General features: G+C 40.1%; 1 protein-coding gene across 1 annotated transcript in view; it reads right to left on the bottom strand.

The window, feature by feature from the left end:
- CDKAL1 (CDK5 regulatory subunit associated protein 1 like 1) overlaps positions 1-20,591 on the bottom strand; it is a 1,058,601-nt gene that overhangs the window by 1,035,469 nt on the left and 2,541 nt on the right. The gene's annotated exons all lie outside the window — the stretch shown is intronic.

The following is a 20,591-nucleotide window of genomic DNA, read 5'->3' as shown; positions in this document are numbered from 1 at the left end:
GCTGCATTGTAAATTTTGGTCAATGACATGAGACAAAGTATATGTGAACTGCTGTATGAAAAGTGAATTTACTCTTTAAATCTTCACCCAAATCCTAATTAAAAAAAAAAAAAAAAACTTAGGGGGCAGTGAATTATTGCCAATAAAGGAGGAAATAATTCAAAGGAGGCACAGGGATATTAGAAGTAGACATTCATTCTGGGTGTGACTCTCAACAAAATGAGGTAGCAATTAGGGCAGGAATGACAATTGTCATTGGATCACTGAGCTGTTGTCTTAGTTATCTAGTACTGCTATAACAGAAATACCACAAATGGGTGACTTTAACAAACAAATTTATTTTCTTACAGTTTAGGATGCTGGAAGTCTGAATTCAGGGTGCCAGCTCTAGGGAATGCTTTCTTTCTGGCAGCTCTGGGGAAGGTCATTGTTTCCTTTCAACAACTGCGGGCTCAGTGTTCTTGGAGATCTCCATGTGTCTTGGCATCAGTCTACGCCTTGGTCTGGGAGGTTCTCAGCTCAGGGACTCTGGGTCCAAAGGGCATACTCCATTCCAGGCTCTTCTTTCTTAGTGGTTCTAGGACTCTCTGCTTGCTTCTTTCTATTTTTATCTTTTGTAAGATAAAAGATGATGCAGGCATAATCTAGAAAAACTCCCCTTATGTCAGATCAGGACTATGACCTATAAGGATGTGGCATCCCACTCTGATCTTCGTGATTGGCTAACTGATTGGCTCATTACATCAGATCACATCACAGAGTATGATTGCATCATTATGTAACTGCCAAACCAGTGAGAATTATGGTATAGCAGAGTTGGCACACATTTTTGTGGGACACAATTCAGTCCATGAAAGCTGTAGTCTTTCAGTCGAGACCCCTCCTTGGGTTTCCAAGGCAGTATCTCTATAGAAGTAGATTGCCCAATCTTCCTTCTGAGGAGTGGCTGGTGGTCTCATATAATCTTAGTCCTTTTGTGATTGATTGAATTCACTCCACATTGTATTCTCCAGATTCATCCATGTTGTGAGATGTTTTGTGGAGTCATCATTATTCTTTATTATTGCATAATAATCCGTATGTATACCACAGTTTATTTATCCATTCATCCATTGATGGACACTTAGGTTGTTTGCATCTTTTTGATATTGTGAATATTGCTATGATGAACATGGGTGTGCATATATCTGTTCATGTCACAGCTCTTATTTCTCTAGGATATATAACTAGTAGTGGGATTGCCAGGTTACATTGTATTTCTGTTTTTAGCTTTTTAAAAGGTTGTTACAGTTCTTCACAGTTTCATTGTATATTTGTAAATAGTTTATTAATTCAGGAAACATTTTTTGAATAGGTATGTGTTATAGTGCTAAGAGATGTGATATGAAAATGAATTAGACATGGATTCTAGGAGACTAGAAGTTTGTTGTTTTTTGACAAAGGAAAAGCTTCATATTTTATTTTAAATATTAGAAGTTATTTTAATCAATTTTCAAGTTCTTAATGTAGTCTGTCTTTTTTTTTAATACTACAAGGGAAATAGGACCTGCTATATTAAAATACCATTCAGAATTTGTATTTTAGAAATGCTTTGTGATGATAATGTGTAGTCAGAATTTAGCATCTTATGTTTGAATTAAGGAAATGACTATCTCTTAGTAGAAACATTAGTTTATTTGGTACAAAACTAAGTAACTCACTGCCGTCGAGTCGGATCCAACTCATAGTGACCCCTCCTTGGGTTTCCGAGGTGGTGTCACTGCGGAAGTAGATTGCCCAATTTTCCTTCTGAGGAGTGGCTGGTGGGTTTGAACCGCCAGCCTCCTGATTAGCATCAAATGCCTTAGGCACTACACTACCAGAGCTCCTTTATTTTGTATGTTGTTGTTGTTGTTATGTGCCTTCAAGTCAGACCTGACTCATGGTGACCCCTCCTTGGGTTTCCCAGGCGGTTATCACTACGGAAGTAGATTGCTCAACCTTCCTTCTGAGGATTGGCTGGTGGGTTTGAACTGCCAGCCTTCTGGTTAGCAGTCACGTGCCTTAGTCAGTATGCTACCAGGAGATAGTAATACAGTTGAATGGCCAAGCTAAGCCTGCATCTGATCATTAAATTTGAGTTTTAAAACTGAGATCAATGGGTTATATCAGTTACCTTTATATAAGAAATATATTCAAGACCCAACTAGTGGTCTGTAGAATTTGATGGATATGAAAGCTGCTATACTTTGGTGTCTGTATTTGGATTTAGTTAAAGAACACTTTTTTGCACATAGTTAAAGTATGAGTGCACATAAAGTTTCTTAAGAAAACAGGACAACTTTGCCTACTTTATCTTACTTTTCTTGAAGAACTGATGTTTATGACATTTCACATTAATTTCTTGAGTTTATGTATTAAAAGAAAGTGGATTAATTCTTAAGGGAAACAGAAAAAGCAGTAGAATTCAGCTTCTCAGGTGGTACAGTATTTTGAGTGTGCTGGTTCTAAGTGAAATTAGTGTTTTTGTGTACATTTTCAGGGAATTTAGCATCTTTAGCATTTAGCTAATATTGTTTGAGAGCCTACTTATGTATGGCATTTCATAAAGTTCTTACAAGAATAAAATGAACAGCCTGTGGCATGAGGTTCCTGCAGAGTTTGAAGAGCAAATTGAGACTGAAAGAAAGAAGGAAGCTGAGCTCCACGACTTCACACAGCTAATATGTACTGGAGTTGACATTGATGAGTAGGGTTTTCTCTCACCTTCACTCTGGTTAATGTGGAAATATTCTAATTTTAGGATATTTACATGAGCTAGTGAGAATATTCTTCATAAGTCTTAACCTGTTTTTTTGTTTTGCATTTTTGCTACCACCTTTTCATGTAAAAAGTTAGTATTTGTATTTAAAACTAGCTTTGTGTGAGGACCTGATTGCTGTTGTTACTGTTGTTATGTGCCGTCGAGTCGTTCCCAACTCATAGCGACCCCTCCTTGGGTTTCTGAGGCAGTATCACTACGGAAGTAGATTGCCCCATCTTCCTTCCAAGGAGTGGCTGGTGGGTTTGAACCGCCAGCCGTCTGGTTAGCAGGCAAGTGTCTTAGCCACTGTTTGGTTTCAAGTCCTGAAAGGAGAGGGTTAAATTTTTTTCTGGCCTGTTATGTCCAAAGTGACTGCTCAGTAAAAGGTTTAGCATTTTTAAAATTACTTTTTATTGTTGTTGAGAATATGCACAGCAGAACCTATACCAATTCAGCAATTTCTGCATGTATATAATCAAGGCAAAGATAGACAATGAGAAGTATGCAAGAATAAAGAAAAACTACAGTAAATGCTATAACATATACAATCTACAATAACAATAACAAATAATAATTTGTGAGTAGATACATAACTAAATATTTATGCTAAATATGCAAGGGAAGTCGTACAGGAGTACACTCCCATACACATATACGAATGCTTGTGGAGATTTCTACATAAAATTTGTAAATACATCTATGCCTATATATGTAACAGAACAAAAAGGAACACAGTTATAACAACTATTTAGACATCAGGACTGAACTCCTGGACTTGAAGGCTAATGACCATACTCTCAGGGAACATCTAGGTCAACTGGCAAAACTCAGTTCATAAATATAATGTTCTATATCCTACGCTGATGAGTAATATCTAGGGTCTTAAAGCTTGTGAGAAGCCATCTAAGACGAAACAATCAACAGTATATAAATGAATAACAAATATTTAAAAGTAATTAGAGTATATTAAATACAGCTTTAAAAAGAAAAATAAATTCTATATTTTAGTGACTAATTCCCTAATTCTCCTTTTTACTATTACCAATAAAGAAATCAAAGTTAGGTATAACAAAACTTAATGTTCATGTTATGACTGTTATTTTATAAAAAAGAATACTGTTAAAAGTCTAAGCACAAACCATTCATAGACTAAAATTAAAATTAAATGTGTTAGCTATTAAATATTACCTAAAAAAGTAAAGCTCTTGCTTCATTTTTAACTGTTTTAGGAAATTATCTGAAAGGCTATTTTCTTAATATTCAAAATGAACCATGAGAACATATTAAGACAAAGCCAGACTAAATCATATTAAAAATTACTAATTAATACAGATGGGAGCTCTGGTGGCATAGTACCTAAGCCATTTGACTGTTAACCAGAAGGCTGGGAGTTCAAACCCACCAGCCACTCCTTGGAAGGAAGACTAGGCAATCTACTTCTGTAGTGATACCACCTTGGAAACCCAAGAAGGGGTCGCTATGAGTGAGATCCAACTCAATGGCAGTGAGTAAGTGAGTGAATTAATACAGACAAGTAATTTTGAAAGCATATTTTGAGCACTTTTAACTTTAAGGAAAAAAGTATTAAGACTGATTTTGTTGTTTAAAGAATGTTGTTGTTTTTGTTGTTGGTGGTAGTTGTTCTCTAAAAGTGATCAAAAACACAGAATCAGTGACACATGACCTTTTAGTCACTAAAAGAAACAATGGGATGAAAGCCATAAAGTTCCAGTCCTACAAAGTCTTGACATGCAATCTCATTGCTAAGAATGTGCCAAATAGACTTCTGCTAAGATGGCAGAATAGGCAGACAAGCCACACAGAACCTCTTCAACAAGGAAAAGAGAAATCAATTCACAGAGATACAGAAGATAATCCTGGAGCCCTGAGCTTTGAAAGGAAGTATACAGAAGTGGATTAGGCACCAACTAGTGGAAAGACCTGAATAAAAACAGGACCTAAGAAGAGGCTCCATATGCCAAGGATGGTAGGGACATACAAAAGCCTGACAAAAGGAAAGAAGATAAGTGGTGAGTGTATACGTGCTGCCAACTAGTGAATAGAGGAGCACAGTACCCTGCTTACATAGATAACAGCCAAACAAAACAAAGAAAACGAATATCATGGGTAAGTCACTCCAACATACAATTACCAATTAAATACAAACTCAAAAATGTCACAATGCCTCGGAAAAAACAGAGCATCACTATCCACACAAAGAAGCAAAATAAAGCAGGAGAAACAAGGGACCAGGATACAGGCCCAGAACACATCCCTGAGGAAGCAGCAGCATTGAAACTCCCTGATAAGGAATTCAAGAGAATTATACTTAAGTACTTTCAATGGATTGAGAGACAGATCAAGGAAAACACTGACAAAATTGGAGAAAACCATAGAACAATTTCAAAAGACAATACAAGAACAAAATGACAAAATAAATGAACAGTCAGAAATGATACAAAATCTACAGATAGAAATCAAGAAGATTTATAATAAATTTTCAAAATAGATAACACACCGAATGGGCAAAGGAGTAGAATTGAATCAATGGAAGACAGAATTGGTGAGATTGAAGACAAATACCTCAATACGTCTTTGGAAAAGGATCAATCAAAAAAAAAGATCAAAACAAATGAAGAAACCCTAAGGTTCATGTGGGATACGATCAAAAGGAATAACCTGTGTGTCACTGGAATTCCAGAACTGGAAGAGAAAAATAAAACCACAGAGAAAACGGTCAAAGATTTGTTGGAAGAGAATTTCCCTGTTATGATTAAAGATGAGAATGCATCCATTCAAGAAGTCCAATGAACCACAAACAGGATAGAACCCAAAAGAAAATCACGAAGACATATTATCATCAAACTTACCAAAATCAAAGACAAAAAAAGAATCCTGAAAGCAGTATGACAAAAACAAAAAGTTACCTACAAAGGGCAACCAATAGCAAGGAGCAATCTGAGACTAAGCTCAGATTTCTCAACAGAAACCATGCAGGCGAGAAGACAATGGGATGGTCTATACAAAACCTGAAAGAAAAATTTTCCCAGCAAAATTTTCCCTCAAATATGATAGTGAAATTAGGATATTTGGAGATGTGTTAGACAAGGTTCTTTACAGAAACAAAAGCTTATAGAGAGAGAAAGAGAAATTTATCTTAGGAAAATGGCTCACATACTTATAGAAGCTGGCAAGTCCCAAGTTCTTGGATCAAACGTCAACCTGGAGGCTTTTTTCAATTCATGCACCTTCAGGGATTGAAGAGCTCAAGGTTGGCAGGCAGTATACTGGTTGATGACTCCAATGAATGACGGAGTCAAGATCTCCAAGATGAATGGTGGATTGTTTGCTCATGGGCAGTTGTAGGCACAACAGAATCCTGATCCACAGAAGAGTGTCTCTTTTCCCAGGATGTCCATAAATATACTAAAAGCAGGGCATATCCCTAGGGAAACTCCCTTTCAACAGACTGGCTGCTCAACACATATATATCTGATTCCATCATGGGAATAACCCACATCACAATTGCTTAAACCACACAGAACTGTGGTCCAGCCAAGTTGACACACAGCTCCAACTATCACAGTCCACCTCATATCAACTTGGCAGTTGTACACATCTTCTTAACCATATATAATCTCTAAATAAGGACTATTATAAATATAAAGTCATATTTTCACCTAACATGATACACTAACACACATACAACCAAAATGCATTAACTTTATTTATATTTCACAGTCCCTAACAGAAGGAAACAAAAACATTTGATACACATATACAAGGAAGAACATAACAATCACAGTCCTTGTTTCTGTGACTGGTCACATGGTTGTAGCTGATATTCAGAACTATTTTCTTCCACCACCCATTCTGTATTTCCCTTGCCCTCAGCAGCACCTCAGCTGGTCGTGGTTCTTTGCCTGGTGGGGTGACCCAAACCTTCATTCCTGAAGCATTTGGACCATTAGTGGTTATATCAGAATTGGGTTGCTATAATTTTCCATTGACTTTAATCACAGGGCATAGTAGTACTAAGAGATGTCCTAAAGAAGCTCCTGTATTCCAGACATATTCTTCTTTACCTCCACTATGTAATGTCAGTCCAATTTCCCCTTGGTAATCAGGATCTATCATACCAGATATTACAGTAATACCCTTCTTTGTCTGTTGATCCAGAGGCATGAGGAAGCCAAAATGGATGGGTGGAATTCTTAATTTCCAGTTCAGTGTAATCTGTATTGTGTCTCCAGATGGGAGTGTTCCTCTCTTTGGGACTAAGATCTCCAGACCTGCAGAGCATATGCTAGCAGGGACAGGAAGCAAAAATTTTTTGAGTGGGTCACTAGGGTAATAGTGAGTGGTACCACTCCCATTTCCACCCCTTGGTTCCTGGACCCATAAATCAAAGCTATTGGAGAAACAGAACCATATAATGGAAGCTGGTTTAGAGCATATACAGCCTCCTGGAAAACACTGCCCCAACCCTTCAAAATACTGCCATCTAGCTGGTGGCGTAATTGTGTTTTCAATAGGCCATTCCATCGTTCTATCAAGCCAGCTGCTTCAGGATGATGGGGAACATGGTAAAATCAGTGAATTCCATGACACAGACCCATTGCCACACTTCATTTGCTGTGAAGTGAGTCCCTTGATCTGAAGCAATGCTGTGTGAGATACCATGACGGTGGATAAGGCATTCTGTAAGTCCATAGATGGTAGTTTCAGCAGAAACACTGTGTGTAAGGAAGGTGGATCCATATCCAGAATAAGTACCTATCCCAGTAAGAACACTGTCCTCTCCATGATGGAAGTGGTCCAGTGTAATCAACCTGCCACCAGGCTGTTGGCTGATCACCCTGAGGAATGGTTCCATATCGTGGACTCAGTGTTGGTCTCTGCTGCTGGCAGACTGGGCACTCAGCAGTGGCAATAGCCAAACCAGCCTTGGTAAGTGGGAGTCCATGTTGCTGAGCCCACCACGGCCACTTTGTTCATGAGCCCACTGAGCAATGACAGGACGAGCTGGGGAAAAATCACTGCTGATTTCCAATGAGCGTATCATCCTATCAACCTGATTGTTAAAGTCCTCCTCTGTCAAGGTCACATTTTGGTGAGCATTCACATGAGATACAATTATCTTTACTCCTTTGACCCATTTAGAGAGATCTATCCACACACCTCCTCCCCATACATCCTTGTCACCAATATTCCAATCATGCTCCTTCCAAGTCCCAGACCATATATCCAAGCCATGAGCTACAGTCCATGAATCTGTATATAATTGTACATATGTCCATTTCTTATTCCATGCAAAGTGAACAGCCATAAGCATGGCTCAAAGTTCTGCCCACTGGGAGGATTTCCCTTCACCACTGTCCTTCAAGGAAGTCCCAGAAAGGGGCTTCAGTGCTGCTGCTGTCCACTTTTGAGTGGTGCCTGTATATCGTGCAGAGGCATCTGTAAACCAGGCCCGAGTTTTCTCTTCTTCAGTCAACTGATCATGAGGAACTCCCCATTAGGCCACAGGTGCACACTGGAAGAAGGAAGGTGAGGTGACTGGAGTGGAGATGATAGGCATTTGGGCCACTTGCTCATGCAACTTACTTGTGCCTTCAGGTCCTGTTCGAGCCCAATCTCTGATATACCACTTCCATTTAATGATGGAGTGCTGCTGTGCACGTCCAACTTATGACTCTGTGGGTCAGATAATATCCAGTTAATGATGGGCAGCTCAGGCCTCATGGTGACTTGGAGGCTCATGGTTAGGTGTTCAGTCTCTATTAAAGCCCAGTAACAAGCTAAAAGCTGCTTCTCAAAAGGAGAGCAGTTATCTGCAGAGGATGACAGGGCTTTGCTCCAAACGCCCAAGGGTCTACATGCAATTCACCAATAGGGACCTCCCAAAGATTCCAACTAGCATCTCTATCTACTACAGTCACTTCAAACACATTGGATCAGCCGGATCATATGGCCCAAATGGCAGAGCAGCCTGCACGGCAGCCTGAACCTGTTGCACAGCCTTCTGTTGTTCTGGACCCCACTCAAAACTAGTAGCTTTACGAGTCATTTGATAAATAGGCCGCAGCAACACACCCAAATGAGGGGTATGTTGCCTCCAAAATCCAAAGAGACCCACCAGACATTGTGCCTCCTTTTTAGTTGTGGGGGAAGCCAGATACAATAACTTATCCTTCACTTTACTAGGAATATCTCAACATGCCTCCACCATTGGACATCTAGAAATTTTACTGAGATGGAAGGTTGAATTTTTGTTGGGTTATTTCCCAACCTCTAGCACGCATATGTCTCACCAATAAGTCTAGAGTCATCGATACTTCTTCTTTACTAGGTCCAATCAGCATAATGTCATCAATATAATGGACCAGTGTGATGTCTTGTGGAAGGGAAAGGCGATCAAGATCCCTATGGACTAAATTATGACATAGTGCTGGGGAGTTGATATACCCCTGAGGAAGCCCTGTGAAAGAATACTGTTGGCCTTGCTAGCTGAAGGAAAAGTGCTTCTGATGGTCCTTTGAAATTGGTATTGAGAAATAGGCACTGGCCAGATCGATAGCTGCATACCAAATACTAGGAGATATACTCCTTTGCTCAAGCAATGAAACCACATCAGGAACAGCAGCTGTGACTGGGGTCACGACCTGATTAAGTTTACAATAATCTACTGTCATTCACCAAGATCCATCTGTTTCTTGCACAGGCCAAATAGGTGAATTAAATGGAGATGTGGTGGGAACCACCACCCCTGCATCCTTCAAGTCTTTGATGGTGGCAGTAATCTCTATAACTCCTCCAGGGATGTAGTACTGCATTTGGTTTACGATTTTTGTAGGCAGAGGCAGTTCTAATGGCTTCCATTTGGTTTTTCCTACCATAATGGCCCTTACTCTGCATGTCAGGGACCCAATGTAAGAATTCTGCCAATTGTTCTGTGTATCTACTCCAATTATGCATTCTGGAACTGGTGAAATCACTACAATATGGGTTTGAGGACCCACTGGACCCACTGTGAGATGCACCTTAGCTAAGACTCCATCAATAACTTGACCTCCATATGCACCCACTCTGACTGGTGGGTCACAATGACAATGGGTGTCGTGGAATTAGTGTCAGTTCAGAGCCAATGTCCAGTAATCCCCGAAAAGTCTGATTATTTCCTTTTCCCCAAAAAACAGTCACTCTCGTAAAAGGCCTCAGATCCCTTTGGGTAAGGCTGGGAGAAAGAATGACATTATAAATTTTTGGCAATGTAGTGGGGCTCTTCCTCAAAGATACCTGGCCTCCCCTTCATTCAAGGGGTTGTGGGTCTGTAAACTGACTCAAGTTTGGGAACTGATTGAGAGGCCGTGACTCTGTATTCTGGCGATTCATTCTAGGCTGCTGTTCACGTGACCTAGAATTCTTCTGTCTATACAGATCAAATAAATATTTAGTAGGTTTGCCATGTATTTCACTACTAGCAACATCAAGCACAAGTAGCCAATGCCCTAATTTCACACAAGTCAGACTATTCTGATTACTGTTCCAACTCTGCTGTCCATTATGGTAACCACGCCCACCTTGCCTTTCTTTGTCGATTAACTGCTGCCACTTGGCCCGTACTACCACGGGGTCCAATCAGCCCCATTGCAGTTAAGTGTCATAGTTCAATTAGGGCAGTTCCCACTGTCAAATATGGCTTACATAAAACAGCAATCACAGCAGTCTTCAAGGATACTGAAACTCCCTTCAAAAATTTATTCCTCACCATACCAGTGAAAGGCGTGTCTTCTGGATTCTCCATTTCTGGCTCTAGGGTTCTAATGTGATAAATCCATTCTAATGGGCCAATTTCCCTAAGCCTCTGTACCTTCTTGTACATTATACCAAGGCAGGTCTGGTACTTCAACTTGACTTAAGATGTTGTTGTTGTTGTTGTTGTTAGGTGCCATCAAGTCGCTTCCGACTTATAGTGACCCCATGCACTGCAGAACGAAACAAAATGTGCATCACAATAAATGGAGAGAAGACTGAGGTTGTCAAAGAATTCATGTTGCTTGGTTCTACAATCAATACCAATGGAAACAGCAGTCAGGACATTAGACAATGTGTAGCATTGGGAAAGTCGACCATGAAGAAACTGTTTCAAGTGCTGAGGAGCAAGGATGTCTCCTTGAGAACTAAGGTACGCATGACACAAGCCATGATATTTCCAATAGCCTCGTATGCATGTGAGAGCTGGACAATGAATAAGGAAGACCGAAAAAGAGTTGATGCTTTTGAGTTGTGGTGCTGGCGAAGAATGCTGAAAGTACCATGGACTGCGAAAAGAACTAACAGACCTGTCCCGGAGGAAGTGCACCCGAAATGCTCCTTGGAAGCGAGAATGACCAGACTTCGTCTCACCTATTTTGGTCATGTTGTCAGAAGGGACCACTCTTTGGAGAAGGATGTCATGCTTGGTAGGGTGGAGGGTCGACGAAAGAGTGGGAGGCCCTCAACGAGATGGATTGACACAGTGGTTGCGATAATGGGCTCAAGTATAGCAGGGATCGTGCAGGATCGGGCAGGATCAGGCAGTGACTTAAGATAGGCTACCGCATAATCCATGCTTCAGTAAACCAACAAAATAAACTATGAGATACTTTCCTAACCTCTCAAGCTGAAACACTGAATGAAGAATCTGTACTTAGTGGGCCTAAACAATAAACTCAAACTGATCCAATGTTACATTCCTTGCACCATTATCCCACACCCTCAGTAGCCATTTCCATACATATTCTCCAAGTTTCTATCCGTACATGTTAGCAAAATCAAGTAGGTCTTTTCAGGTGTAGCATACCATCTCCTCAGTCACACTTTGTATTTCACTTTGTGGCTCACTTGGACTTAACTTTAGTTATAGGACTAGCAGCAACAATGGGTGGTCGGGGTAGTTCCTGAGAACATTCTGCAATGTCTTCCATGGCCTCTGCCTCAGGCAATGACCCAGCAGGAACAGTTGGGTTAATCCCATCAAACTGAGGTGGGGGGATAATGGTGCCAAAGGGGCAGGGAGGCCACATCTTCAGACCTCCTCTAACCCCATAAAAGGAAAACAGAATCATCATCAGTAGCCCAAGGCCTATTCCTACCAGGCCAGACATGCTGCCTCCCTCCAGCCCTTTCACCAACCCTGACACCAACCATTCCTCCTGCAGCACTCATCACCTTTCTGCTGGGTTTGATAATTCACTGCAGTGGCCAAACAGAACTCACAGATTATGGAGTTTATTAGGGAAGCACCAGGGTACAATTCAAGTTCAGGAAAAATGCTCAGTCTCTTTCATCCGCCGTCTCTCAGCCAACAGTCTCTCTCCCAGCACTGTATGTCCCTCGGTGTCTCACTCAATGCATGTCTCTTGCGTCTCTTTCCCAGCAGCATGTGTCTCTCAGGAGCATATGTCTCTTTCAGCAGCATATGTCTCTTTCAGCAGCATGTCCTTCTCAGCCAGCAGTCAGAGAGAGTTCTGCTTCTAGGAAGCCTCCTTTTGAGCCTTGGCAGAGTGGCCAAACTAGCCAATCATAACATCAGAATTCTAAGCACATGAGAGACAGCGAACTTCCCAGAACATTACTTTCTGTTGCTCCCAACAGAAATACCCAAGGTGGATGATTTTAACTATCAGAAGCTACTCAGTTTCTCACAGCAAATTCCACCATGGAGTTTACAAAGACTTATGGCTAGAAAAGCTATACCAGGTAATTTACTACACTGCAAATGGTTTTACAGTAATCCCTTCAGATGGGAGGGATTCAACAGAATTTACAGGTTCCATATCCTGATCTTCCTATCTGCCCATATGTCCCCATTCCAGGTTTCAGGATCACATTTTTTCCCAATCAATGCCCTCACTTTAACTTCAGACACTATCGTGGGTTGTAATTTAATTGGCGTTGTAATTCAGCCACCCTTACAATAAGACCCTGGGTTTGGTTTTAGGCAATATCAGCTCTGTGACTAGAAGAAATAAGGTTTTCTCTCAGAGCACAACTGGACACATTGAGGTCTTTTATGCAGCAATAAGCTGTGACTCAGCAGCCCTGAGCTCATCACACTCTTTCAACACTTTGTCTGTTTCAGTAGGAAACCAACCAGCTTCCTTATACTCCTCATGCTGACAAAATCAAAATTGCAGAAAAGTATCAAATATGCAATCACCCAGAGCCTCACTTCTCAAAAGTACTTGATCTATTGGTAGTGCTATTTTGCATATTAATGTTGTAAACTCACGCCATGCCACACATTAGCAGGGGGCCTCTACACTAACGGAGGCAGGGTCATCGGTGCCGTTACAATTAATCAAATTGGAGAACCAATTTAAGAAGCCCATCCTTATGATTTTTTCTCTCTAGAACCACTCCCAAGGGCTCTGGTAGCTTAGTGCCTAAGGCACTTGACTGCTAACCAGAAGGCTGGTGGTTCAAACCCACCAGCCACTCCTCGGAAGGAAGATGGGGCAATCTACTTCCGCTGTGATACTGCCTCGGAAACCCAAGAAGGGGTCACTATGAGTCAAAATCGACTTGACAGCAGTGAATAGTAGTAGTAGAACCACTCCCAGTACCAAATGTGTTACACTGGGTTCTCTAGAGAAACAAAACCAGTAAAGCTTATATAGAGAGAGAAAGAGAAATTTATCTTAGGTAAATGGCTCACATACTTATAGACTGGCAAGTCCCAAGTTCTTGGATCAAACGTCAACCTGGAGGCTTTTACCGACTCACGCAGCTGCAGGAACTGAAGAGCTCAAGGTTGGCAGGCAGTCAACTGCTGTTGACTCCAACGAATGATGAATTCAAGATCTCCAGGCTGAATGGTGGATTGTTCACTCACAGACAGTTGTAGGCACCACAAAAGAATCCTGATCCACAGAAGAGTGTCTCTTTTCCCAGGATGTCCATAAATATACTGGAAGCAGGCCACATCTCTAGGAAAACTCCCTTTCAACATATTGGCTGCTCAAAACATAATCATCTGATCCCATCATGGGAATAACCACAACACAACTGCCTAAACCACACGGAATTGTGGTCCAGCCAAGCTGACACACATCTCCAACTATCACACCAGATAAGCAGAAATTAAAGGAATTTTTTAAAACTAGACCAGCCTTACAAGAGGTACTAAATGGAGTCCTTTGGATGGAGAACCAACAACAGCAAACAACAACGGACCATTAACACACATATGACATAACCTAGAAAGCAATCCAGTTATGGAAGTATCCAAAGTAAATGAGCCTACAAGATTGTAAACAGGGAATCAGAGACATCAATTGACAAATAAGGACAACTATGAACCAAAAAGAGGGAAAAAATTGTGTAGATACCAAACTTCTAAATGGTAGGGAAGTCAAAACAACTGTAAGACAAAACGGACTGTTCTAAATTTGGGAACAAAATTATAAATCACAGTAACCTCAAAGAAAAATGATAAAACCTTCACATCAAAATAAAAAAGAGGACCAGCACAAATATTTAGCAAATACTGAAACATAGCAACAAAAGAAATGATAACACAATTCATAAACAAAACAAAGAATCAGGAACGCCACAAAAAAAAAAAAACACATAACAAAATGACAGCAACAGATTACAAATCTGACAAGGGACTTATCTCTAAAATTTATAGAAAACTCCAACACCTCAACAACAAAAAGATTAACAATCCAATTAACAAATGAATAGACATGAATAGAATTTCACCAAAGAGGATATTAAGGTGGCTAGAAAATACAAGAAGAAATGCTCACGATCATTAGGCATCAGAGAAACGCAAATCAAAACAACAAGATACCATCTCACTCCAGCACTATGAAAAAGTTCAGCAAGACAGAAAATAATAACAAATGCTGACAGAGATGTGGAGAGACTGGGACCCTGATACATTGCTGGTGGGACCGTAAAATGATGCAGCCCCTGTGGAAAACAGTATGGGGATTCCTTAAAAAGCTGGAATTAGAAATACCATTTGATCTGGCCATTCCATTACTAGGTATATATCCTAAAGAAGTGAGAGCCAGGATAAGAACAGATATATGCAAACCCATGTTCAATGCAGCACTATTTATAATAGCAAAAAGATGGAAACAACCTATATGCCTATCAACAGAAGAATGGATACTCAAACTATGGTACATACACACAATGGAATACTATGCAACACTAAAGAAAAATGTAGAATTTGCAAAACACCGCAGATGTTCACATGAATGAACTTGGAGGATACCATGTTGAGTGAAATAAGTCAATCACAAGAGGACAAATACAGTATTAGTTCATTATTATAAAAAGTCAATGAAAAGTTGATATATGGAAGGAAACTCTCTTTGCTGGTTACCAGGGGTGGGAGGGGAGGGGAGGGACCAATGCAAAAAAAAAAAAAAAAAAGTTTAGAAATACCTAAATTGTACTACATAAAAGATATTTTATTAATTCGAAAAAAAAGAAGAAGAAGAAGAAGAATGTGCCAAACACATATGCAAAGGGAATCAAGTGCCAAACACACATGCAAAGGCAATCATGAGAAGCATGGTCAAGAGTATTATTTAAGAGTGATATAATGATTAAAGGTAAGATACAACTGTTCTGGTTACCTAGTGCCGCTCTGAAGAGAAATATACCACAAATGGCATGGCCTTAAGAAACAGGAGTTTATTCTTTTACACTTTGGAGGCTTTAAGTCCAAGTTCAAAGTGTCAGGCTCTAGGGGCTGGGTGAAAGCCCCTCAACCCTGGGGTCCAGCTCTGCCTCCTGCTCCCAACCCACTGGAGCTAGAAGCGTTTCTTCATTCAGACAGCTGTTGGCTGCTGAGGCTGAGAAGCCCCAAGGTTGACAAGTAAAAAGGTACAGTCCCAATGTACCAATCCACACAGCAGGCCATTAACTTAAGTCCACTGTAAGTCCCAAGGTCGGCAGAGCACAGCAGGCTGCTGAGCAACGACACGGCTACATGCAGGGTCCAAGGGTGCCAAAGACTAGAGACCATTCTCAAAGTTTCTCCTTATATACAGGAAGCAGACACACCCAGAGGCAGCTATTCAGCTGCTCATGGTAGATCTCACCATGGAGCTGATTGCCAGTCTCCTCATGGGGATTAACTACCACCAGCTGCACAGCCACTCAACAAGGTCCAGCCAAGTTGACACAAAAACATAACCACCACAACAACCTCTCCTTTTCTCTCCTATAAATGGGAGATACCAATGTTCCCTTATACCAGCAGATACCATATGTAAAGTACTGGGTCAGCGCATGTCACAAAGCATTCAAATTTAGGAGACCATTTTATTCACAGATCGATAGACAGATGTACAGAGAGATAGAGAAATAGACAGAGATGTGTGTGTCTGCCATGAAGTACTGACACTTCACTTTGGCCATAAGCACACACCCCACACTGGCAATTAGCACATCTTGTCCCCAGATCTGTTTCTGAATATCATTCTCCTAATGAAAGGAATCAGGGCTTCTTAGAAACATGGTTGCTTCCAAGGTTGCAGCATGGAAAATATAAGATGAGCTTAGAACATCTTGTGATGCCAGAAAATTTTTAAATGCTCAAGAAGGGGGGATGGCAAAAAGACATAGAACCCAACCTGAATGAGCTCCTAATGACCAAAGGTGAGACACCTGGAACAACAAAATAAATAATGATGGTACTGGATTAAAACCAATATAACAAATTTCATATTCATGAGTTCATAGTAATATAATTAAATAGGAGAGAAAGGACAGTGTTTCCTCATAAAAGAATTCCAATTAACACAGACAAAAGAAAATAGAAAATCATCATTAAGCAAACATGGTAGTAATAATTGTTGCAGACAAGATCCACTAACAAAATATTAAAATTGATAGGTGAAAAGTTGAGGAGAAACAGGATGTTTACCAGTTAACATGAGAAAAAAAAGTAACTTTACTAGGGAGTAACCTGGTCAACAAAGTTAGTGTACCAAAAAAAACATATTCACATCATGAATCCCTTCACATGATGCACTGAAAAAGACATAACATCACTGCTGTGGTCTTCTTTCCAAAAATGCGTAAATCTCACTCTAATTGTGAGAAAGCAACAGACAAATCTAAACCAAGAGATATTCCACTAAGTAACAAAAAAGCTTTCTCCAAAAGTGTCAAGGTCATAAAAAACAAGAAAAAAACTGAAGTATTATCAAGGGTTGGAAGACATTAAGGAGAAATGAAAACCAACTGTAACCTGGGATCCTAGAACGGGTTCTGAAACAGAAAAAGGACATTAGTAGGTATAGTAAATAAGGTCATGTGTCAACTTGGTTGGGCCAGGTTTTGAGTGGCTGGGCTGTTAGATACAATTATTCTCCACGATCAGACTGGTGATCAACTCCATGATAGAATCTATTGTGAGCAGCTCAGTAGCTGCCTCAGGGATGTGGGCTGCTTCTAGCATATAAGAAGATTTAAGAAAGGTCTTGAGCATTTTGGCACATTTGGACCCTGCCAATTCTTCATTCAACAGCCTGCCATGTCACCTGATGATCTTGGGACTATTTCTGGACTTGAACTAGTGGCCTGCCATGTTGCTTGATAATACTGAGACTAAACCATTTCACTTGTTGACCGTGGATTTGTCAGCCTCAGCAGTCAGCAGCTGCCTGAGTTAAGAGATGCCTCCAACTCCAGTGGGCCAATCGCAAGAAGCAGTGCTGAAGCCCAAGGCTGAGGGGCCATCACCCAGCTGACACTTTGAACTCACACTTCTAGCCTCCTAAACTGTAATAAATCCCTGTTTGTGAAAGCCACCCATGTGTGGTATTTTCTGTTAGAGTGGCACTAGAGAACTGAAATTGTAGGAAAACATAAAATTCAACTTAGGTCTGCAGTTTAATTTTCTGAAATAATGTTCTGCAGCAACTTTAATTCCCTGATTTATTAATTATACTATGATTATGTAAGATATTGACATTAGGGGAAACTGGGGAAGGGTATACAGAAACTCTGTAATATTTTTATGACTTTTACTTAAGTCTGAACTTACTTTAAAATAAAAAGGTTTCTAAACTTTTGAAAAATATATTATTCAAAACATAATGAGCTTAGCACAGAAAATAACATGGAAAAAAGAAACCCCATGATAAAACACATCACAAAATGACAGCAACCAATTCATACTTGTCGATAATTACACTGAATGTTAATTAATTAAATGCATTACTCAAGAGATGGAGAGTTGCAGATTGGATACGAAAACAAAATCCATCAATATGCTGTCTACAAGAGACACACCTTAGAGACAAAGACAAAAACAGACTAAAAATCAAAGGTTGGAAAAAGATATATCAAGCAAATGGCAACCGTAAAAGAGCAGGAGTGGCAATATTATGATCAAACTAACTTTAAGACAAAAAACACTACATAAGACAAGGAAGGACATTATATAATGAATAAAGAATCAATTGAACAAGAAGATATAACCATAATAATTATCTATGGACCCAATGAAAGAGGCCCAAAATACATAAATCAGACTTTAAAAGAGGTGAAAAGACAAATAAATGACTCCACAGTCGTAGTGGGAGACTTTAATACACCACTGTCAATGAAAGATAGAACAACTGGAAAGAAACTCAACAAGAATGAAGAACAGCTAAACAATACAATCAACCAACTTGACCTTATATACATCTACAGAGCACTTCACCCAACAACAGCATAATATACAATGGAATAGAATTGAGAACCCAGAAATAGATTCATCCACTTATGGTAAGCTGATCTTTGACAAAGGGCTGAAATCCATTAAATGGGGAAGAGAATATTTGTTTAATAAATGGTGCTGGCAAAACTGGAGATCCATTTGCAGAAAAATGAAACAGGATGTGTACCTCACAACATACACAAAAACCAACTCCAGATGGATTAAAGACTTAAATGTGAAACCTAAAACTACAGAGCTCCTCAAGGAAAAACTAGGGGCAAATTTAGGGGTCCTGATATATGGCATAAATAGACTATCAAGCATAACCCAAAATGCATAAACAGCAGAAGAGAAACTAGATGAATGGAACCTTCTAAAAATTAAATTTTCATGTGCTTCCAAAGACTTCTCCAAAAGAGTCAAAAGAGAACCTACAGATTGGGAAAGAATATCTGGCAATGACATATCTGACAAGGGTCTTATCTCTAGAATTTATAGAAAACTCTAACAACTCAATAACAAAAATACAAAAAATGCAATTTAAAAATGGGCAGAAGACATGAATAGACACTTCACGAAGGAGGATATTCAGGTGGCCAACAAACATACGAAGAAATGCTCATGATCATTAGCCATTAGAGAGATGCAAATCAAAAAAACGAGATATCATCTGGCCCCAGCACTAACAGCAAAGTTCAACAAGACAGAAAATAACAAATACTGGCGAAGATGTGGAGAGATTGGGACTCTCCTACACTGCTGGTGGGGCTGTAAAATGGTACAACCACTGTGGAAAATAGTATGGCGATTCCTTAAAAGTTGGAATTAGAAATATCATTTCATCCTGCCATTCCATTACTAAGTGTATATCCTAAAAAAGTGAGAGCCATGACAAGAACAGACATATGCACACTCATGTTCATGGCAGCACTATTTACAATAGCCAAAAGATGGAAATAACCTAGGTGTCCATCAACTGAGGAATGGATAAGCAAATTATGGTACATACACACAATGGAATACTACACAATCCCAAAGAATAACGCAGAATCTGCAAAACACCGCATAATGTGCATGAACTTGGAGGACATTATGCTGGGTGAAATAAGTCAATCACAGAAAGATAAATATTGTATTAGTCCATTATTGTGAAAGTCAAGGAACAGTTTATATATGGAAGGAAATTTTCTTTGTTGGTTATCAGGGGTAGGAGGGGAGGGGAGGGAACACTGTTAGATAGGTAGAGATAAGCACTGATTTGGGTGAAGAGAAGGGCAATGTACCAAATGTGAGTGATCAACATGGTGGCAATGAGGAAGAGGAAGACATAGAGAGGTACATGGGAGGTGCACACAACAAAGATGAACCCTTTTATACATACAGTACTGCGTTTTCAGTGAAGGTAAACACGGGTATACGGGTGGATAGATGGCGGGCAGGCTGAACTATTAGGTATTTCTATGCAGCAGGGAGTGTACCCAAGACCATGTATAGGGTTGGCAGATAATGGTTCTACAAGTGTATTTGTATGTTCTTTAAGAATTCCCAGGGGTATAGTAGAGCTGACAGGGACAGGTTGTAGTCACTTCTTGGTCACAGCCAGCTATCCAAAGGGACCAAGTAGTTGAACCTGTGGGCTCAGAACCATAGTCCCAGGGGACATCAAGCTCAATTGGCATAACATACTACACAAAAAATTGTTTCACCTCCTACTGTGGCGAGTAGCGACTGGGATCTTAACAGCTTGCAAGCTGCCATCTAGATGCAATGATGGGTCTCTCCCCATCCAGAGCAAAGAATGAAGAAAACCAAAGATTCATGGAAACAATTAGTCCTCGTGACCAGTACACCAATCCACAGCCTATATGACTATGAGACCAGAAAAACTAGATGGTGCCTGGCTACCACTGTCAATCACTCAGAAGGGGATCTATGGAGGAGATCCTGGATAGAGAGGGAACAATGTGCAACAAAACTCAAAATCATTTGGAGGAAAAAAATAAAAAGGGACCAGGTTTGCTGGTCTCATAGAGCCTGGTGGAACCACTGAAACTATGGCCCCTAGCTGCCTTTCAGGTCTGGAATTGA

The sequence above is a fragment of the Orycteropus afer genome, unplaced genomic scaffold, assembly GCF_000298275.1.
Source record: "Orycteropus afer afer isolate SDZICR_OR568_19922 unplaced genomic scaffold, OryAfe1.0 scaffold00012, whole genome shotgun sequence".
NCBI lineage: Eukaryota > Metazoa > Chordata > Mammalia > Tubulidentata > Orycteropodidae > Orycteropus > Orycteropus afer.
The sequence above is the reverse complement of the archived record's forward strand: the minus strand, read 5'-3'. Positions and strand labels throughout refer to the sequence as shown.